Source organism: Balaenoptera borealis (assembly GCF_965194805.1).
Source record: "Balaenoptera borealis genome assembly, chromosome: 6".
In the NCBI taxonomy this organism is placed as follows: domain Eukaryota; kingdom Metazoa; phylum Chordata; class Mammalia; order Artiodactyla; family Balaenopteridae; genus Balaenoptera; species Balaenoptera borealis.
In genome coordinates, this window is record NC_138863.1 from 80315614 (window position 1) to 80337833 (window position 22220).

The 22220-nt window shown below is 35.4% G+C and overlaps 1 protein-coding gene and 1 long non-coding RNA gene across 3 annotated transcripts in view; one reads left to right on the forward strand and one right to left on the reverse strand.

The window, feature by feature from the left end:
• LOC309631163 overlaps positions 1–22220 on the forward strand; it is a 48041-nt gene that overhangs the window by 14414 nt on the left and 11407 nt on the right. The gene's annotated exons all lie outside the window — the stretch shown is intronic.
• Positions 7928–22220, reverse strand: part of LOC309631148 (uncharacterized protein) — a 595395-nt gene continuing 581102 nt past the window's right edge. For both annotated transcript variants that reach the window (XR_014246092.1, XR_014246093.1), the window contains exon 6: positions 7928–22219. The gene's annotated coding sequence lies outside the window, so the exon portion shown is untranslated. The remainder of the gene's footprint in view (position 22220) is intronic.

Below are 22220 nucleotides of genomic sequence, written 5' to 3' on the forward strand. Positions count from 1 at the left end.
ACTGATTCACTTTGTTATACAGCAGAAACTAACACACCATTGTAAAGCAATTATACTCCAATAAAGATGTTAAAAAAAAAAAAAAAAAGTGGAGGACCCTGGACAGGACCGAAGAGATATTACCCTGGTGGGGAATGATTGACAGCTGACCCTGACCGCACATCAGAGATTTTGTTCTTGGAGGTTGGAGTTTTAAAAATATGCTTCTGAGAGATGATTCTACAAGTGGAACCAGGGTTGACCTAGAACACAACAGCTAATAGAGCTGCAAATAATTTGTACTTTTATGGGTCTTAGTCAATTCTTAGTAAGTTTACACAGTTTATTTCAAGGTCCCATGTTCCTCTTGCCCTAATAATCCTTTGATTACCTTTATATAATCTCAAAATGAATAGCTCATTCAAATGTTATTCAGGAGATGTAGGACTCAGAGAAACTCAACCAATATTTATAGTAACAATTGATGTTTGGTTTAGGCAATTTAGATATCATTTATATTTACGTCAGAATTGATCATACCATTCACTAAAATTTTTCCAGCATTTAAATACTCACAACAAGTTCTTGCAAAGTTGTGAAAAAGATAAATCAATCATTGAACTTTCATATTTCCTGTATTAATGTTCTTTCATCTTTCTCTTCTCTGCCTTCTCTATGCTGTTACTTGGCTGCTAATTTTTTATAAAGCAGGGGCTCCCTCTGTTCTGCACACACTAACTCTTGTGAGTGTTAATTGGTGCTCAAAGAACAAAGAGCCTCATGGTCAAGAAAACTTGGGAAATGCCTGGATACCAAATCCTATCCTTGGAAAGTCACAATACCCGTTAGCATATTAAAGGCTCTGAAAGGTCTTGCAGTAAGAAAGAAACCTCTCTAATTTTAACAGTTAAACAAACCTATTTGAGCCTGGTTAGACTTTTTTCTTGGCACGCATCTTAACACACCCCAGAAAAAAATGTCCTTAACCCCAAGCTGGGCAGTGTAAGTGTTAGCAAAATTTCAAGTTACAACCATCTCTGGACTGTTTATATTTTAGTAGGGTATACTTTGTAAAGCCTTCTTAATGCAAAGGATGTATGCTGTGACAAATGGTGAAGCCATTACACGTCCGTTCATGAAGATGAACTTGCAAAAAATACAGGGAAATTTACAAAACCATGAGACAGAAGCTATTGTTTAATACTGATTTCAAAACAATGTGACCCATGTATTATGTTTCCCAAACCAGGCAACAAGGAAACTAGAACCACACACGCACACACACACACCACAAATGGTACATAATTTGCTGTTGACTCTTATTTCCATTTATCTTGAGTGTTTCCCCAGAATGCTGTGGGTTTTAGAGACAAACAGCTCCTGGCTGTGCTACTTGCTTACAACTTGACTGACCTTGGGCAACAGAATGAACTGTTTTCTCATCTCTGAAATTGCATATTTACCTAAGAATTGTTACATGGATTCAGAGGGGTAATGTGAACAAAGTACCTAGCATATAATAGGCACTCAATAAATTACAATTTCGCCCACGGCCCTGATTCTCCCTCCACATTTTGGAGTCAGTTGGGGTTCTGAGAATGACAGCATTCTTTTCACGTGCTAATGATAAACTGCTGTTGCACTGAATAAATTGTAATAAAATTAATGTTCCTGTCTATCACCCCATTGTGAGCTCCTGAGATGCAGCTCCTGTGTTTAATTCACCAGGCCAGGGTCTTCAACATATTAGGAGCCCAGTATGCTTGTTAAATAAATTAATAATCTCCAAAAAACAACTGTCCTTTATCTTGCACAGTCTTCTTTCTCTAGCTACTAAGCATGGCTAGTCAAAACTACTTTGACTTGATGTTAACTCTTTCTCTTTGCAATAATGCTTCTCCTCTGAAATAACACACACATCAAAATATCAGTTTAATACACATAAATTAGTTGCTCATTGCACTGTGATATTAGTTAATTTTGAAATTGCATTATAGATTTCTAAATTAAAGAGATTGCCTGCCTGTCACTCACATCACATACAATGAACGCCAGCATCAGGCATCACCTTTTTCCAGCTTTGCCAGACTGAAGGTCATTATCAATTGCTGTTTAATCAGCCAAGTCATGCATATAGACAAAGGTTAACTGAGCGTGGACCAATCTGACTTCCTTTGTCATCGCAAGACAATTTGCGGCTTAATAAAGCTCCTCTGATTGCACTTAACAACACCTGCTTTAAAATCCAGCCTCATTAATAGCACACTAATGAGTTAGGGATCTTCTGGCAAGGGCATGATCAAAGACAGATTATTTGCTTTCTGATTAAATGACCTAAATAACATAAAACCAAACCTCCCAGTTTCCTTTAGGGAAAGTCTTTTTGGAAAAAGTTATGAAAGCTGTAGGCATCTTCAGATATGATTTTTTTAAAAAGGCAGGAAAGAATCATCCGTTGGCTTTCACTGTGATGTGGAACCACGGTGAACAATAAATGAAATTGAGCCAAACTATGTTCTCGACTTTTTGAGCTCACACTTTAAAACACAAAATAGCCACTGAGCAAGAAAGCAAAGAGATATAAAACTCATAAAACAGAAAGGGAATTTTGGGAATCTTTATGAAAGCAGTATATTAGTATAAAGATTGTTTTTTAGAAGCAACTTTGTTACTAAAATAATAAAAGTGGTTTGATGCTTTTGCATACACTGGAGTTTTGGAGTTTAATGTTAAGTTACTATGTGGTGTCAGGCAAGTAATTTGTTGCTCTGAATGGCCATGTGTTCCGATCTAATACAACCACTGGCTGAACTTTCAACATCGGAAATCTCGCACCTTTCTTTTTGCATTTCTGTAATTATTCTATCTGAACTAGATATGTCAATCATACCTGCCTGCCTGCCAAGGTAAGGAGAAAGCTCTGCCATCATCTCTGCTACGAAGGTCAGTGAGGGAATAGAATCTGCTGTCAGAGCTCAACCAAGGGCAGCCGATCTAAAGCCCTGACAGTGGCCAAAGCTTTCCGTTATCAACTAGCCAATCCAAAGTCTTCTCAGAAATGGAACAGAACTGGAAGTTCAGAGCCTAGAATAAAGAGGTTGGGAGAGAAGCTGAAGTAGACATACACATACACGAGAACAGACATGAGGAAGTTAGCTGAGTCACATTCATGGAGGGGCACAAGAACAAAGTTCCACTGGATTTTTAAAAATTGAAGTATAGTTGATTTACGGTGTTATGTTAGTTTCAGGCGTACAACATAGTAATTCGATATATAAGATTGAAGGCTCCTTGAGTGTAGGAAGCAAAACTTACATTCCTTTGGCCATCTTCACATCACTAGCAGAGTACAAAGTAAGTGCCTAGTGAATATTTATTAGTTGATGGTGCAGAGAGCTTCTGTGTGAAATGTTATTCTAAACTTCATCTTTAAAAGGAAATCACTTCAATGATCAGTAAGGTGTCGCTTGGACAAGTTTTAAATATAGGTACATCAATAATTAAAATCTTCTGAAAAAAAGTCCCCCAATTCATTTTCCTTCTTTCTAAGATGATTCTAAAAAGGTGTGTGGGTGAGACAGTGAATGGGAGACAGATGATGGTGGCCTGGTTCAGCTCTGTGGCTTACTCAGGAGGGGACAAATTGAAATCTCTGTGAAACTTGATATCCTCATCAGTCAAAAGGGTATAATATGCCCTCCACCACCTCCACTAAGTGGCTTTCAGGAACAAAGGAGAAAATAAGCTTCAATAGTGTTTATTTTTTTCCGGTATTGTATTGTAGTTCACATATCATAATGTATTAGAGGCGGTGGTTTGTACAGGCTCTCAAGAATTTTTTTTTTTTTTTTTACAGTGCTACTATGAACATAGGGGTACATGTATCTTTTTGAATTACAATTTTATCTGGGTATATTCCCAGGAGTGGGATTGCTGGATCATATGGTAATTCTATTTTTAGTTTTCTGAGGAATTCCATACTGTTTTCTATAGTGGCTGTACCAACTTACATTCCCACCAACAGTGTAGGAGTGTTCCCTTCTCTCTACACCCTCTCAGCATTTGTTATTTGTAGAGCTTTTTTTTTTTTTAACGTCTTTATTGGAGTATAATTGCTTCACAATGGTGTGTTAGTTTCTGCTGTATAACAAAGTGAATCAGCTATACGTACACATATATCCCCACATCTCCTCCCTCTTGCGTCTCCCTCCCACCCTCCCTATCCCACCCCTCTAGGTGTTCACAAAGCACCTAGCTGATCTCCCTGTGCTATGCGGCTGCTTCCCACTAGCTATCTATTTTACATTTGGTAGTGTGTATATGTCCATGCCACTCTCTCACTTCGTCCCAGCTTACCCTTCCCCCTCCCCGTGTCCTCAAGTCCATTCTCTACGTCTGTGTCTTTATTCCTGTCCTGCCCCTAGGTTCTTCAGAACCTTTTTTTTTTTTTTGATTCCATACATATGTGTTAGCATATGGTATTTGTTTTTCTCTTTCTGACTTACTTCACTCTGTATGACAGTCTCTAGGTCCATCCTCCTCACTACAAATAACTCAATTTCTTTTCTTTTTATGGCAGAGTAATATTCCATTGTATATATGTGCCACATCGTCTTTATCCATTCATCTGTCAATGGACACTTAGGTTGCTTCCATGACCTGGCTATTGTAAATAGTGCTGCAAGGAACATTGTGGTACATGACTCTTTTTGAATTATGGTTTTCTCAAGGTATATGCCCAGTAGTGGGATTGCTGGGTCATATGGTAGTTCTATTTTTAGTTTTTTAAGGAACCTCCATACTGTTCTCCATAGTGGTTGTATCAATTTACATTCCCACCAACAGTGCAAGAACGGTTCCCTTTTCTCCATACCCTCTCCAGCATTTATTATTTGTAGGTTTTTTGATGATGGCCATTCTGACTGGTGTGAGGTGATACCCCATTGTAGTTTTGATTTGCATTTCTCTAATGATTGGTGATGTTGAGCATTCTTTCATGTGTTTGTTGGCTGTCTGTATATCTTCTTTGGAGAAATGTCTATTTAGGTCTTCTGCCCATTTTTGGATTGGGTTTTTTTTTTTTTTGATACTGAGCTGCATGGGCTGCCTGTATATTTTGGAGATTAATCCTTTGTCAGTTGCTTCATTTGCAAATATTTTCTCCCATTCTGAGGGTTGTCTTTTCGTCTTGTTTATGGTTTCCTTTGCTGTGCAAAAGATTTTAAGTTTCATTAGGTCCCCTTTGTTTATTTTTGTTTTTATTTCCATTTCTCTAGGAGGTGGGTCAAAAAGGATCTTGCTGTGATGTATGTCATAGAGTAAGAACTAATTTTTAAACTTTGAAAGGTTTTGTAAGCTGGTTGTTAAACAGAGCCATTGTTAAATATTAACATAACTTACAATTAAGCAAATTATATTAAAAATCTAAGCAACAAGTAGTCAAAACTCATATTCCCTAATTGTTTTACCATATTTTGTTATTATCTATGCTGTTGAGGTATTTATGTCTGTTATCTTTGTGTGGTAGAAATACTGTATAATGCTGTGCATTTTCACATCTCTTCCCAGCTCTGCATTCAATGAGTCATGTTTTTAGCTTGAAATTGGCCATGATGAAAGTATTTACACCATGAAAATCAGCAAATGCTACAAATTAAGGCTTTCTGTTCAGATAGCCAGTTTTTAAACATTTACAATACACTATGGGTATTTCACACACTTGGGTATTAGCAACTGGAGAAAAGAGCTGGTTCTGAACCTATCATTGTGTGTCTCACAGTGTGGGGTACGATGTTTAATCCAGTGCATACTGGAATCCACTGCAGAGTTTTAAAAAAGAAAATGTAATCTGATGCCTGGACAGCCTATCTCCTACATTTTTTTTTTTTTATACAGCAGGTTCTTATTAGTCATCAATTTTATACACATCAGTGTATACATGTCAATCCCAATCGCCCAATTCAGCACACCACCATCCCCACCTCACCGCGGTTTTCCCCCCTTGGAGTCCATATGTTTGTTCTCTACATCTGTGTCTCAACTTCTGCCCTACAAACCGGTTCATCTGTACCATTTTTCTAGGCTCCACATACATGCGTTAATATACAATATTTGTTTTTCTCTTTCTGACTTACTTCACTCTGTATGACAGTCTCTAGATCCATCCACGTCTCAACAAATGACTCAATTTCATTCCTTTTTATTGCTGAGTAATATTCCGTTGTACATATGTACCACCACTTCTTTATCCATTCATCTGTCAATGGGCATTTAGGTTGCTTCCATGACCTGGCTATTGTAAATAGTGCTGCAATGAACATTGGGGTGCATGTGTCTTTTTGAATTATGGTTTTCTCTGGGTATATGCCCAGGAGTGGGATTGCTGGGTCATATGGTAATTCTATTTTTAATTTTTTAAGGACCCTCCATACTGTTCTCCATAGTGGCTGTATCAATTTACATTCCCACCAACAGTGCAAGAGGGTTCCCTTTTCTCCACACCCTCTCCAGCATTTGTTGTTTGTAGATTTTCTGATGATGCCCATTCTAACTGGTGTGAGGTGATAACTCACTGTAGTTTTGCATTTCTCTAATAATTAGTGATGTTGAGCAGCTTTTCATGTGCTTCTTGGCCATCTGTATGTCTTCTTTGGAGAAATGTCTATTTAGGTCTTCTGCTCGTTTTTGGATTGGGTTGTTTGTTTCTTTAATACTGAGCTGCATGAGCTGTTTATATATTGTGTAGATTAATCCTTTGTCCATTAATTCATTTGCAAATATTTTCTCCCATTCTGAGGGTTGTCTTTTCATCTTGTTTATGGTTTCCTTTGCTGTGCAAAAGCTTTGAAGTTTTATTAGGTCCCATTTGTTTATTTTTGTTTTTATTTCCATTATTCTAGGAGGTGGATCAAAAAATATCTTGCTGTGATATATGTCAAAGAGTGTTCTTCCTATGTTTTCCTATAAGAGTTTTATAGTGTCCGGGCTTATATTTAGGTCTCGAATCCATTTTGAGTTTATTTTTGTGTGTGGTGTTAGGGAGTGTTCTAATTTCATTGTTTTACATGTAGCTGTCCAGTTTTCCCAGCACCACTTATTGAAGAGACTGCCTTTTCTCCATTGTATATCTTTGCCTCCTTTGTCATAGATTAGTTGACCATAGGTGCATGGGTTTATCTCTGGGCTTTCTATCTTGTTCCATTGATCTATATTTCTGTTTTTGTGCCAGTACCATATTGTCTTGATTACTGTAGCTTTGTAGTATAGTCTAAAGTCAGAGAGTCTGATTCCTCCAGCTCCGTTTTTTTCCCTCAAGACTGCTTTGGCTATTCGGGGTCTTTTGTGTCACCATACAAATTTTAAGATGATTTGTTCTAGTTCCATAAAAAATGCCATTGGTAATTTGATAGGGATTGCATTGAATCTGTCGATTGCTTTGGGTCGTATAGTCATTTTCACAATATTGATTCTTCCAATCCAAGAACATGGTATATCTCTTCATCTGTGTGTGTCATCTTGGATTTCTTTCATCTGTGTCTTATAGTTTTCTGAGTACAGGTCTTTTACCTCCTTAGGTAGGTTTATTCCTAGGTATTTTATTCTTTTTGTTGCAATGGTAAATGGGAGTGTTTCCTTAACTTCTCTTTCAGATTTTTCATCATTAGTGTCTAGGAATGCAAGAGATTTCTGTGCATTAATTTTGTATCCTGCAACTTTACCAAATTCATTGATTAGCTCTAGTAGTTTTCTGGTGGCATTTTTAGGATTCTCTATGTATAGTATCATGTCATTTGCAAACAGTGACAGTTTTACTTCTTCTTTTCCAATTTGTATTCCTTTTATTTCTTTTTCTTCTCTGATTGCTGTGGCTAGGACTTCCAAAACTATGTTGAATAATAATGGTGAGGGTAGACAACCTTGACTTGTTCCTGATCTTAGTGGAAATGGTTTCAGTTTTTCACCATTGAGAATGATGTTTGCTGTGGATTTGTCATATATGGCCTTTATTATGTTGAGGTAGGTTCCCTCTATGCCCACTTTCTGGAGAGTTTTTATCGTTAATGGGTGTTGAATTTTGTGAAAAGCTTTTTCTGCATCTATTGAGATGATCATATGGTTTTTATTCTTCAATTTGTTAATATGGTATATCACATTGATTGATTTGCGTATATTGGAGAATCCTTGCATCCCTGGGATAAATCCCACTTGATCATGGTGTATGATCCTTTTAATGTGTTGTTGGATTCTGTTTGCTAGTATTTTGTTGAGGATTTTTGCATCTATATTCATCAGTGATAGTGGTCTGTAATTTTCTTTTTTTCTAGTATCTTTGTCTGGTTTTGGTATCACGGTGATGGTGGCCACATAGAATGAGTTTGGGAGTGTTCCTTCCTCTGCAATTTTTTGGAAGAGTTTGAGAAGGATGGGTGTTAGCTCTTCTCTAAATGTTTGATAGAATTCACCTGTGAAGCCATCTGGTCCTGGACTTCTGTTTGTTGGAAGATTTTTCATCACAGTTTCAATTTCATCACTTGTGATTGGTCTGTTCATATTTTCTGTTTCTTCCTGGTTCAGTCTTGGAAGGTTATACCTCTCTAAGAATTTGTCCATTTCTTCCAGGTTGTCCATTTTATTGGCATAGAGTTGCTTGTAGTAGTCTCTTAGCATGCTTTGTACTTCTGCAGTGTCTGTTGTAACTTCTCCTTTTTCATTTCTAATTTTATTGATTTGAGTCCTCTCCCTCTTTTTCTTGATGATTCTGGCTAATGGTTTATCAATTTTGTTTATCTCTTCAAAGAACCAGCTTTTAGTTTTATTGATCTTTGCTATTGTTTTGTCTCTATGTCATTTATTTCTGCTCTGATCTTTATGATTTCTTTCCTTCTGCTAACTTTGGGTTTTGTTTGTTCTTCTTTCTCTAGTTCCTTTAGGTGTAAGATTAGATTGTTTATTTGATATTTTTCTTGTTTCTTGAGGTAGGCTTGTATAGCTATAAACTTCCCTCTTAGAACTGCTTTTGCTGCATCCCATAGGTTTTGGATCATCGTGTTTTCATTGCCATTTGTCTCTAGGTATTTTTTGATTTCCACTTTGATTTCTTCAGTGATCTCTTGGTTATTTAATAACGTATTGTTTAGCCTCCATGTGTTTGTGTTTTTTGTTTTTTTCTCTGTAATTCATTTCTAATCTCACAGTGTTGTGGTCAGAAAAGATGCTTGATATGATTTCAATTTTCTTAAATTTACTGAGGCTTGATTTGTGACCCAAGATGTGATCTATCCTGGAGAATGTTCCATGAACACTTGAGAAGAAAGTGTAACCTGCTGTTTTTGGATGGAATGTCCTATAAATATCAATTAAATCTATCTGGTCTATATTGTCATTTAAAGCTTGTGTTTCCTTATTCATTTTCTGTCTGGATGATCTGTCCATTGGTGTAAGTGAGGTGTTACAGTCCCTCACTATAATGTGTTACTGTTGATTTCCTCTTTTAGAGCTGTTAGCAGTTGCCTATGTATTGAGGTGCTCCTATGTTGGGTGCATATATGTTTATAATTGTTATATCTTCTTCTTGGATTCATCCCTTGATCATTATGTAGTGTCCTTCCTTGTCTCTTGTAACATTTTTTATTTTAAAATCTATTTTATCTGATATGAGTATTGCTATTCCAGCTTTCTTTTGATTTCCATTTGCAAGGAATATCTTTTTCCATCCCCTCACTTTCAGTCTGTATGTGTCCCTAGGTCTGAAGTGGGTCTCTTGTAGACAGCATATACATGGGTCTTGTGTTTGTATCCATTCAGCGAGCCTGTATCTCTTGGTTGGAGCATTTAATCCATTCACGTTTAAGGTAGTTATCGATGTGTATGTTCCTATGACCATTTTCTTAATTGTTATGGGTTTGTTTTTGTAGGTCCTTTTCTTCTCTTGTGTTTCCCACTTAGAGAAGTTCCTTTAGCGTTTGTTGTAGAGCTGGTTTGGTGGTGCTGAATTCTCTTAGCTTTTGCTTGTCTGTAAAGTTTTTGATTTCCCCATCTAATTTGAATGAAATCCTTGCCAGGGAGAGTAATCTTGGCTGTAGGTTCTTCCCTTTCATCACTTGAAATATATCGTGCCACTCCCTTCTGGTTTGTAGAGTTTCTGCTGAGAAATCAGCTGTTAACCTTATGGGAGTTCCCTTGTATGTTATTTTTCATTTATCCCTTGCTGCTTTCAATAATCTTTCTTTGTCTTTAAGTTTTTGAAATGATTACTATGTGTCTCGGCATGTTTCTCCTTGGGTTTATCCTGTATGGGACTCGTTGCGCTTCTTGGACTTTGGTGGCTATTTCCTTTTCCATGTTAGGGAAGTTTTCGACTATAATCTCTTCAAATATTTTCTCTGGTCCTTTCTCTCTCTCTTCTCCTTCTAGGACCCCTATAATGTGAATGTTGTTGTGTTTAATGTTGTCCCAGAGGTCTCTTAGGCTGTCTTCATTTCTTTTCTTTCTTTTTTCTTTATTCTGTTCCACAGCATTGAATTCCACCATTCTGTTTTCCAGGTCACTTATCCGTTCTTCTGCCTCAGTTATTCTGCTATTGATTCCTTGTAGTGTAGTTTTCATTTCAGTTATTGTATTGTTCATCTCTGTTTGTTTGTTCTTTAATTCTTTTAGGTCTTTGTTAAACATTTCTTGCATGTTCTTGATCTTTGCCTCCATTCTTTTTCCGAGGTCCTGGGTCATCTTCACTATCATTATTCTGAATTCTTTTTCTGGAAGGTTGCCTATCTCCACTTCACTTAGTTGTTTTTCTGGGGTTTTATCTTGTTCCTTCATTTGGTACATAGCCCTCTGCCTTTTCATCTTGTCTATCTTTCTGTGAATATGGTTTTTGTTCCACAGGCTGCAGGATTGTAGTTCTTCTTGCTTCTGCTGTCTGCCTTCTCTATCTCCTAGATTTTGACTTAGGTGGTTTGGCTATATTGTAGGATATATTTTAAAAGCTCCCTGTTGAATCTATTGTATATCAAATTGAAAACCACTGGTCTAAACATCATCTTGAAACTAATAGGCATTGAGCAAGTGATTGTTAAACAAAAAATAAATGTGTTAACTTAAAAATACTACATGTACTATGTGTAAGATAATGTAAGGTGTTTGTAAGAAAGATTCTCCTTTAAAATTAGTTTGCTAGAGTTCTTTTCAATTGTTTGCCTAATTTCTTATGTAATGGAATCTATGGAGACAGACTCAATATCTGGAGAAAGGAAATAGGATGTAAAGTTAACTTTTCACTTTTAAATTTTCTACCATGAACATATATAAACCATTCAGAACACAGACATAATTTTTATGATTTGTGTCGTAACAATTGTTAGTGAACAAATTAACTTTTAAAAATATGGTTTTATAATTTCTCAATCTGATTCTTGAAAATTGCCTAAATTAACCTTTTTAGGGTAAAGAAGTTACCCTTTTGTAGTTAGCTGAAGCTCAAGCATAGGATCACAGGAAGTTGTCAACTGAGGATGACAAACCATAGTAAATTATTTTTAAAGCCCTAGTTTGGAGGAAAGCAAGTCTGATTAAGAGAATGTAAGAATTACTTTGACATAGATTGGCTAAATCTTTCCTTTAAAGTGATAAGAGAATGTTAGTAGCTTTGGATTTGGAATGTTAGTAGTTTGGATGTGCCCATTTGGATATATGGGCACATCCAAACATTTGAGGACAATGATGATCTAAAATATTACTGACCAAGGTATTTTACAATGTTATTTTTAACATATTTTATGAGATTTTACAAAGTTACATACAATTGGAGCTATTTAATAGTAACTATATGTTACATGGAATTAATCATGCTAAAACTCCAATTCTAATCTTCAGTCATGTTATATCAAATGTAAGCACTGCATTTATATTTATAATAGGTATATAAGTTTATTTCCTCATCTAAGGTGTGGGTATAAGAACAGTACTAATCTCATATAGTTATTATGAGAATTATTCTAGTTAATATATATAAAATATATAGAATAATGCCTTGCATGATATGTGTTCAAAAAATATTTGCTAACATTTATTTTATGGAAGATAAAACTGAGTCCCAGAAAGGCTAAATGAATAGACCCACAGTCACACAAGTTGTTAATTAAAAAATCATGTATATTGAACACATAACTCTTCAACAAACTCAATTATCACCATTCTAGGAAATGACCAAAGCTTAATTTTTCCTAGTAATTTTTACTTAAATCATTTTTGCCCGTTTCAAAATCTAGTATCCTCAAATGATCTGCATGTTTTATTTTAGTACTAAATTATGATTAGCAAAAATTATATCAAGATTCAATTATACCATAGGCTTTTCAAAATCAATTTGGAAATGTAATAAGTCTCTATTTTCCCATGGAAATGAATTACTTAATTCTAAGTTTGTTAGAGAACTAGAATTAACTGGTTAATGTACATAGAAAAGTTTTTTACTAAATGCAATTTAATGTTTACTATAGCTGAAATCTATTGAAAATCTATTTAAAAATATACAAATTTATCACTGTCAATTAAATCTAATGAAAGATAAAATTAAATATCATTAGTGAAATTATTATATCCCTTTAAATTTGTAACTTTTTTTTGAAAAAAAGGTCCATTAAAAATATCATGTATTGGGAGTTCCACTTACAGTAATAGAGACTACTAAACCTGGACAAATAATCTGAAATAGACGCTAGAGGAACTTTACAAGGGAAAAAAAATAAGAGTTTGTCAAGACCAAGGAGAAGGAAATGGAGAGGGGGCCAGCATTTTGGGGTTCTTTTACACTAGAATGTTCATTCCATTCTTAAAGATGTGGCTGATAGTTGAGAACCCAAGCAGAACTTTCAAGGTACATAGCATTAGGGACACTAAGAGAAAAAATAGTGGGGTTCAAGTCTGATCATTAAGGGGACCCTCAGTGGCTTGCAACTGGGGGAAATTTTGGCAGTCTGTAGACATTTTTAGTTGTCACAACTGGGAGTAGGCATGCTACTGGCACCTAGGGGTTAGAGGTCACGGATGCTGCTGAACATTTGATAAAAACCAGGATTGCCCACCTACAAAAGAATTGTCTGGCCCAAAATAGTGTCAAGGTTGAGAAATCCTGTCCCAGGCTCTGAAGGTTTGGATGAACTAGATACAGACAGGTCCTTGCAAGAACAGAAGTCTAGTTTTGAATTATCTCAGTTCCTGACTGGAATAAAGTAGTATCACACTGCTGGTGGTCTTAGCTTATCCACTTATCAGAAGCAGAAATAAAACCTCTCTAGAACAAGGCTCAGCAAACTACAGCCTTTAAACCAAATGCAGCCCACTGCTTGTTTTTTAAATAAAGATTCATTGGAATACAGCCAGGCTCGGTCATTCATTTATGTATTGTCTATGGCTGCTTTTACACCACAACGGCAAAGTTGAGGAGTTGCAACAAAGATCACATGGACTTCAAAGTCAATAATATTTACTGTGTGGCCTTTAAAGAAAAAGTTTGCCAGCCCCACAGCTGGACTCAGGATGCAGATTCTTAAACTATCTCTACAGTTTTTCATATACTGTATGCAGCACTCAAACAAAAATAACCAGGTATACAGAAAACAACACAATCTATCAGTAAAACAAAAGAACCAATCAACAGATGTTAGAATGACCAACATGTTAGATGTTAGATATAAATTTTAAAATAACTGGTCTATATCAGACACAATTCAGTCAGGAAAACAGATCCAACACTAAGAATTTTGTCAAAGAGTATGAAAAGCAAAGATTTATTTAACTGGATGTTGGGGAAAGAGGAAGTAAAAAAGGGCCTCTGAAATCCTGCAGTAATGGTGCCTTGAGAAGAGTCGACTTTTTAACATAAACAATGGAAGCTAGAGGACAATGGAATGACATCTTCAAAGTAATGAAAGCAAGTAGCTGCTAACTCAGAATGCTATCATTAGTGGAAATATCAGTGGAAAAGTGAGGTTAGAATGAAGACATTTTTCAGACAAATATAAATTGAAAGGATTCAGCAGCAGCTGACACACATGGAGGTGAACAATAAAGGGTATCTTCAGGCAGAAAAACAATAATCTTGGATGTCAGCTTGGATATGCAAGAAGGGATAAAGAACAATGGAAAGGGTCATAATATCTTAAGGGATAATGAATGTATAAAGCAAGAATAATAGTAATTTGTTGAGAAGTTAATAAAAGAAAGAAAATAAAAATTCATGAAAATAATAGTGTAAAATATAGGGAGATAGCAAATGGTCTAAGTGTTCAAAGGTGCTTGCATTGACAGGGAATTGGTAAAACTACTAAATTACATTAGAATTTGAGACATTATGGATATAAGTTATAATTTTTAGGGTAACTGCTTAAAAAGTACTAAGTAGTAGCATAATTACCTATAATTACCAAACAGAGTGGGAAAATAGAATAATTCTTAAAATCTAAATAAAAAAAATTAATCCAGAAAGGTCAGAAAGGAGAGGAAAAACAACATATATCAGGTCAGAGAAATAGAAATAAAAATAATAATGTAAATTTAAACTCAAGTGCATCACTAATTATATTAATTATGAAAGAGCTAAATACCTTGAAAGGTATTCAGTTTTCAGACAGGATAGAAACAAAACCTTACTGTACCCAGCTTACAAGAGACATATTTTAGCTATGGGGTACAAAAATGGATGAAAGTTGAAGAAAATACACAAACTAGATTATTATTAGATAAAGTAGAATTAAGGACAAAAAGTATTACTGGATATAAAGTTATTTAATTTTGATTAAAAATTTAATTCACCAGGAAGTTAAAACAATTCTAATTTATTTGAAAGAACCTATTACAATAATTTTTAAATATATTAAGCAAAAATTAACTAAACAAAAATAATCTATGATCATAGTGAAATAATTTTAATGTGTTTCTCTTAGTAACAAATAGAACAAAAAAATTTGGTCAGGATATACATGATTTGAAAAACATGATTAATGAACTTAACTGACATATTAACTTATGAGTTAATTTTACTAAATAACTGCAGAGCATGAATTCTTTTCAAGAGCACACAGAACATTTGGTAAAACAGAGCACATGTTGGGCCATAAAGTATGTCTCAATAATTTCAAATTATTGAAATTACACAAAGAATATTCTGTATTCTTTTATTAAGCTAGGAATCAGTAGAAATTTCAATAAAATTAAGCTAGAAATCAATAGAAAAAAGATAACTTGGTAACACTATATACTGGAAAATTAGGCTATATACTTCTAAATAACAAATGGATTGAAAAGGAAGATGCAGTGGAAGTTAGAAATAGTTGTATTGTATGAAAATAGAAATACATTTCAGAACCTCTGGAGTGCAGCTAAAACCATGCTTTAGAGGGACGTGGATAGCCTTCAGTTTGTATCTTAGAAAAAAAGAAAGACTGAATAACAAAGATCTAGATTAGAAAATTAAGCTTCAAAAGTTTATAGAAATAAGAAACTACTAAATTCACAAATGTCAACTTAAAAAAAAAACTTACATGGAAAAATAAGGTAACTGGAAATTTTGTTCTTTGGAAAGGCTAATAAAATTGATGAAATCCTGAAATGCTGATCATAAAAAAAAAGAAGAAAGGCACTAATAATTTCAGGAATGAAAAGGGACATCATTACAGATGGAATAGATATTAAAAGGACAAGAAGATACTATAAACCAATAAATTCTTTAAAACATGACACAAGAACTTGACCATGCAGCAATAGCATAAAAACCCATTTTGTGAGAACAAAACTAACAAAAGATGTGAAAAATATCCACATAGAAAACTAAAATGAAAAATTAAGAGAAATTAATGAAAACATAAATAAAGGTAGGGATATACCATGATAATACCATAAAGGTCATTGTACACAAATTGATTTTTTTTGATTCAGTTCAATCCAAACAAACTCTGAACAAAATTTGGAATTTGACAACCTGATTCTAAAATGTATATAGAAATGTAAGGAGATGAAAAAGAAAGCAAAATGAAGAGAAAAACTTATCTTACAAGATGTTCTAGAAGATATTAGATATAGAAATTATGTTAAGAGTAGAAAAATGTTGAGTGGTATAAAGACACAAAAAGACCACTTAAACAGATGGGAGTTCAGAAACAGACTTGTGAGTATATGGATATTTCATTTCTGATAAAGGTGACATGACCCAACAGTGAGGAAATTAAGGTCTTGTCAATTAACAGTGCTCAGTCAATTGGTCATCCAATTAGAAAAATGAAAATTGACCTATACTCACATCTTCTTAATATAAAAGGTAAAACAAAAAGCATTTAGAAGATACAAACAGAAAAATATCTCATGTCCTTGAAGTAGATGAAGATTTCCTAGACAGTACATACAAGTAGAAACCATAAAGAAAATATTGATAAAATGGAATACATTAAGATCAAGACCTTCTCTTCATCAAAAGACACCGTTAAGAGTAAAAATAGAAGTCACAGAGTGGGAGGATATATTTGCAAAGACAGTAACACAGACGAAAGGACTTGTGACCCACACACACCCAACACACACACTCCTACAAATCAATAGGAAAAACATAGCTAACCCAGTAGACAAATGAGCAAGAAAACTGAACAAAAATTTTACAAAATACATAGTCAAATAGCCCACAAACATTTGCTCAGCCTAAGTCCTCTGGGAAGTCCAAACACCAAGACACCATACACATTCCCCAGAATGATGAAAATGTAAAAGATTGTAAATAAAAATTATTTGAAATAAAGAGCAATGGGTGGTCTCATCCATTGCTAACTGCAAAGTAGTACCATCACTTGGAAAATATTTTAGCATTTTCTATGAAGGTTGACCCAGCTATTTCATTCCTAGGTATGTAGCCAAAAGAAATTCATGCACACTTACATGCAAGCACATGTACAAGAATATTCATGGCAGCATCATTTGAAAGTTCCCCAAAAGGAGACAATAGAAATACCCCCATCAACATCAGAATAAATATATTTTATTCTATACCCTCAATGGAACACTACAAAGCAATGGAAATGAACAAAGAACAGTTTAGGGCAATAACTAATACCAATCAAAAGAAGCCAGATACATACAAATACAAATATATATCATGTGATTCAATTTCTATGACCTTCAAAAACAGACAAAACTAATTTGTGGTGTTAGAAGTGAGAATAGTGACTATTCTTAGAAGGAGAGAGGAGGATGCTTTGGAATGGCCCTGTGAGTTTCTTCTGGGATGCTGGATGCTATGTTTTGACATTGGCTGTGGTTACATGGGCATGTTTACTTTGTAATAGACTATTTAGCAATGCCCTTATGATTTCTCTTTCCTGTATGTATGTTATGCTTTAATAAACATAATTTTTAAATTAAATGAAAAAGTTTTAAATTAACAAAAATAACCACAAACAAATGTTAAAATCCCTATTCTAAATAACTCATATCAAAGAGAAATATAATACAGATATTACAAATTATGGGCTGATCAATGAAGTTAAGAACACTTATCAAAATCTAAGGCGACAGCTAAAACCTTATTTAGAGGAATTGTATTATTCATCTTGGGCTGCCATAACAGAATACCATAGACTGGGTGGCGTTAAACAACAGACATTTATTTCCCTCGGTTCTAGAGCCTGGGAAGTCCAAGATCAAAGTTATGGTTTCTGGTGAGAGCTCTTTTCCTGGTTTATGGATGGCAACATTAGCACTGTGTCCTCATATGGCGAAGAGAGAGCTCTGGTGTTTTGTCCTCATCTTAGGGTTCTGGACCTATCAGGTTAGCATCTTACCCTTATGACTTCATTTAACCTTTGTTATCTCCTTTCAGGCACTATCTCTAAATACAATCACATTTGGGCTTCAATATAAGAATTCTGGGAAGACGTGAGCATTCAGTTTATATCAGGAACATTCATAGCTTTATATTCTATTTTAATTAAAGAAAAAATATGTAAAAGTATTCTAAGTTGTTTAACTTAGTAAACTTAATAAACTAATAGACAACCACAAAATAAACCAAAAGAAAGAAGGTGGAGAGAATCGATAGACTGTATAGCCTGATACAGATAGACTGTAGTCAATGAATTTGAATACAAAATAATCCTCCAAACTAAAGCGAATTAAGAACTGGAGTGAATAAATAAATAAATAAATAAATAAATAAATAAATCTTAATAAGATCTTTCAAATAGCACTATTTTCAGAAACCACCAAGCACTAACTCCATCTTGGGATTGAGTCCAAAAGGGTGGGTTACTTGTAAACTGATTACTAATGAGCTTACCATGAAATTTCTACTTTGGAATAATTACTATATTAGGTTGGCCACATGGTGATATGATTGATTCCTGGACATCAGCCATTCAGACAACTAAAAAATTTTTAAAAAACCCAAATGATCGCAATCCTGGTTGTTTCAAAGAAGTCACTTAAGCTATGTCATAGCTCTTGCCAACTTAACCAAGGGATTTGTGAAAGACAGAGAAGACTCATTGGGTATAGTTTTACAGAGTATAAATCAGCCAAGTCACATAAAATTGAATAAAAATAAGAGGCAATGTGCAATTGTTTTCTTGGGCCAGAACCTGAATCCTTTCCTCTGCTGGAGCATGGGTTTGTGTGTTTGGTGATGTCTTATCTGTGGATGTTAAACAATGACTTCATTTAGGAGAGTGAGGTGATGGTTCCTTTCATCTCCTGGAACACACTGGTCATCCTTCCACTTGAGGCTAAAATTCTGCTTGGAATGGAAAGCCAACCACATGTATCTTTTTATTCTGCCTCTTTTATGTATATGAGAGTGTCATGCTGTCAATCTCATTGCTTTGCCTAATCCCAGTGCTTTCAGCCATGAATTTCTGTTAAATGGCCATTTAACGTGGGCATTTTACCAAAAGACTGAAACTTTTGGGCTCTGGGTCAACCGACTGAAAATTTGATTTTGATTCCAGTTACATTGCCTAAACAGATTTCTGTGAAACTGGCAATTAATCATCTGTTAGAAAAATGAATCTTACTTGACCAAAAAAAAAAATTACCACTTTTTCATATGCCCTCATGCACATACACACATATACATGTGACCAAAAAAAGAAACAAACTACACATATGATAGTTTCAGCCTCATTACATTATAAAAAGCATTCAAGGGATTGAGATTGATAAGTTAATGTGATTAAGATATTATGTCAAAAATTAAGGGGCCAATTATAAAAGGCTCTGAGATTTTCCTCTTATAACCAAGCAGAAGACATGGCCAAGAATTTAGCTTCACTTGTTATACCTTACAATACACATCAACATTTTCTTAACTACATATTTACAGTTTTAGAGTTACTCATGCCATCAAAAGTAAAATACTTTCAGTATTCTGTATTAATAAGTTCTAATATATTAGTAATTAACTTCAGGTTGAGCATAAATTGTTATTCAAATTATTTATTCAGAAAACGCTTATAAAGCAAAAGACCTTTTAGAGGTCTTAGCGTTCTCTAACCCAGCAGATCACTCCAGGGTCTGTTTCTTCTACATTCTGTTTTTTCCTCTATCCCTATGGAATAAATTTAAATTGAGTTCATATTTTATAACAAGACTTAGAATCAATGTCTGTATACTGAGATGCAGATGGAAAAGATCATTGGGTCAAATGTCATAATCTCATTATTTATTGTCCTGATTCTAGTAATTTTTAAATGTGTAAATACACTTGACTGTGCCTTTATAATTATGGTAGAATTAGACACAGAAGAGAAACTTAGTTGTGTCCTTTCTCTACTCCTTATGAAACAGCCCCATTGAGAAGGGCATTTCCAATTTTCTACCAGTTGAGAGAAGGTTCCTATTTGAGGCATAAGGTAAATGGAGTCTATTGAATGAGGAGTTCATATTAAATTCTGTTGCCATCACTAGTCACACTCTTTCAGGATTTGAGTTTGCAGTGTATAAGGTTTCTGGTTCATGTACCATGGTCAGCGAAAAGAACATTGCTATGAAAGCAATCACATTGAGGATTAAGGCTTTTTCTAAGTAAATGGAATTGAGTTCATTTACTTAGGACTAAAATGTAGTCCTTGTTAAATGTTCTATAGACTGAGCTCAATTCTCCTCTTTGGCTCAGGCCTGTTATCTCTGAGAATGCAGAGAGGAGAGAATTCTCCACCCAGGTCTCTCTTATACTTAGCCTCTGTAATACGTCATACTATATTTTAGGGGGCAGGTGCAAGGTAAATGTCGCTGATATTGCTTCCCTTCTATTTCTGAAGGTCAGATAGGGGCCTGGCAAGCTGCTTTAGTTTCTGCTTCCGCAGTGAAATGGAAGCCTGATACAGAGGTGATAAAGCAAATATTAGATGTTTTAAGCCACTTTCATGATGTTGCACTCCGCTTACATAGGGCATCCATATAGCAACCTCTTATCCAGGAGGTTAGCATGCAGTAAAGGATGCTCTTGTCTTTATATTACTAATTATACCACCTGTGCCTCTAGAAGCACTTGTTCTCACTCCTTCAGGGTCTCTAGATGTTGCTGAGATCTTGTAGGTAAGATTAGGCATGGAGGTAAGCCTCCAGGACTGATCTAACATACAATAAGACAGAATGTGTGGCTGGGAAAATCCACTATCTGAAATAATATCAATAATAATAATAGGATGATAATGAAGCAGAGCTAAATGAGCCCCAACTGGATTGATATTTGCAGAACTGGTGGGCGATTGGCACTCTTTTATGTCTATAACTGTTGGCTGATATGCACAGGGGCTTTACATTTTGTGGCGTAAGGAAGAGTTTTGAGTACAAGAAAGCCTAGGAAACAGAAGAGAGGGGAGCAACGGTGGGAGATTGGTTAGGATAACATCTATGTCCCTGTTAGCCTACGGACTGGATATGGACTTGTATAGAAAGAGGGTTTGGGGCCACAGACGGGAGAAGTGATGTTCATAAAAGGCTCTGCCAGACTTTGTACTGTCATGAAGCAGTACAGCTCAAGGCTTGGAGAGAAAATCCAAAACAGTGTTATGAGGGCCATTTGAGGTGGACATTTATTATTTGTTCCTGTCCAGCCTCACTTCAACCCTCTGGTAAAGGCATCTTAAAGAACTTCCCTTCCTCCAGTCATAATCTGTGGAATTTAGGTGGAGTTGACTCCAATCCCCAGATGCAGGAGAGGGCATATGATTCAAACCCGTGTCTCTTCTTGGTCATATTGATTCATTCACAAGCCAACCAAACAGGGTCGATGGGATTTAATAAGTCTTTTGTTGGGACAAGAGGTAAAGAGAAGATTTTTTGGGGGGCATGCGTCTTAGATGATTTAATCCTGAAAACTATGGGGCCCACCATATGGAAAATGCCTATCTGAGAGCGAAGTCTACAGAGAGGGAAGCAGGGATAAGGATGCAAATAGACAAAGTCCTACTGGCACTCTTATTCTTTGTGCACTTTGTCTCTGAAGCCAAACACACTGATGACTTCTGTTACATTGGCTAATACATTCTTTTTCATATGAGCAAGTTTGCGTCAGGTTTCTTTAGTTATGACGGGGTTCAGGACATTCTATCCTAAAGTATGGACATTTGGCATATAAAATATCTTAAACTGAAGAAATTTTTGAAAAACAGCAAAAGTGGGAAAGTCACTCTGACCTCCTCCCCGCACTTCCCTTCCCCCACTGCTTGCCTTTTCTAGTTACTTCTTCACCATTTACTACCCTCAGCCCAAATCCCTTTATCTTCTCAATTCTTCACAAATTTATTGTTCCTTTGTCCAAAAGTATAAAAGTTTCTTGCTCTGGTCACCTCTTCAGATCTTTATTCTCTTGGGAAGGCTCCCAGGTACAAGTAAAAATTCAGTAAAATTTGTATGCTTTTCTCCTGTTAATCAGTCTTTGTCATTTTAATTTTCAGACCTAGGCAAGGACCCTAAGAAGGTTGAGGAAAACTTCTTCCTTCTCTACAGTTGCAACCTCAAAAGTCCTGACTACTACCCTATTCTTCCCGTCTACCACTCCATGCCATATTGCACTTTTGGCACCCAGAGGGCTTAGTAAAGTACCAGTGGAGGCTGGTCTTGATGGAGTAATGTCATGTTCCCTTGGAAATCACTGGCAGCAAGAGCAGTGGTGAGAGATATTGATGAGATGGAAGAACATGTGTGGGCTTGTTTCTTAGCTCAGGTTCAATGCCATCGTCCTGGGGATTTCCAGCAATAAC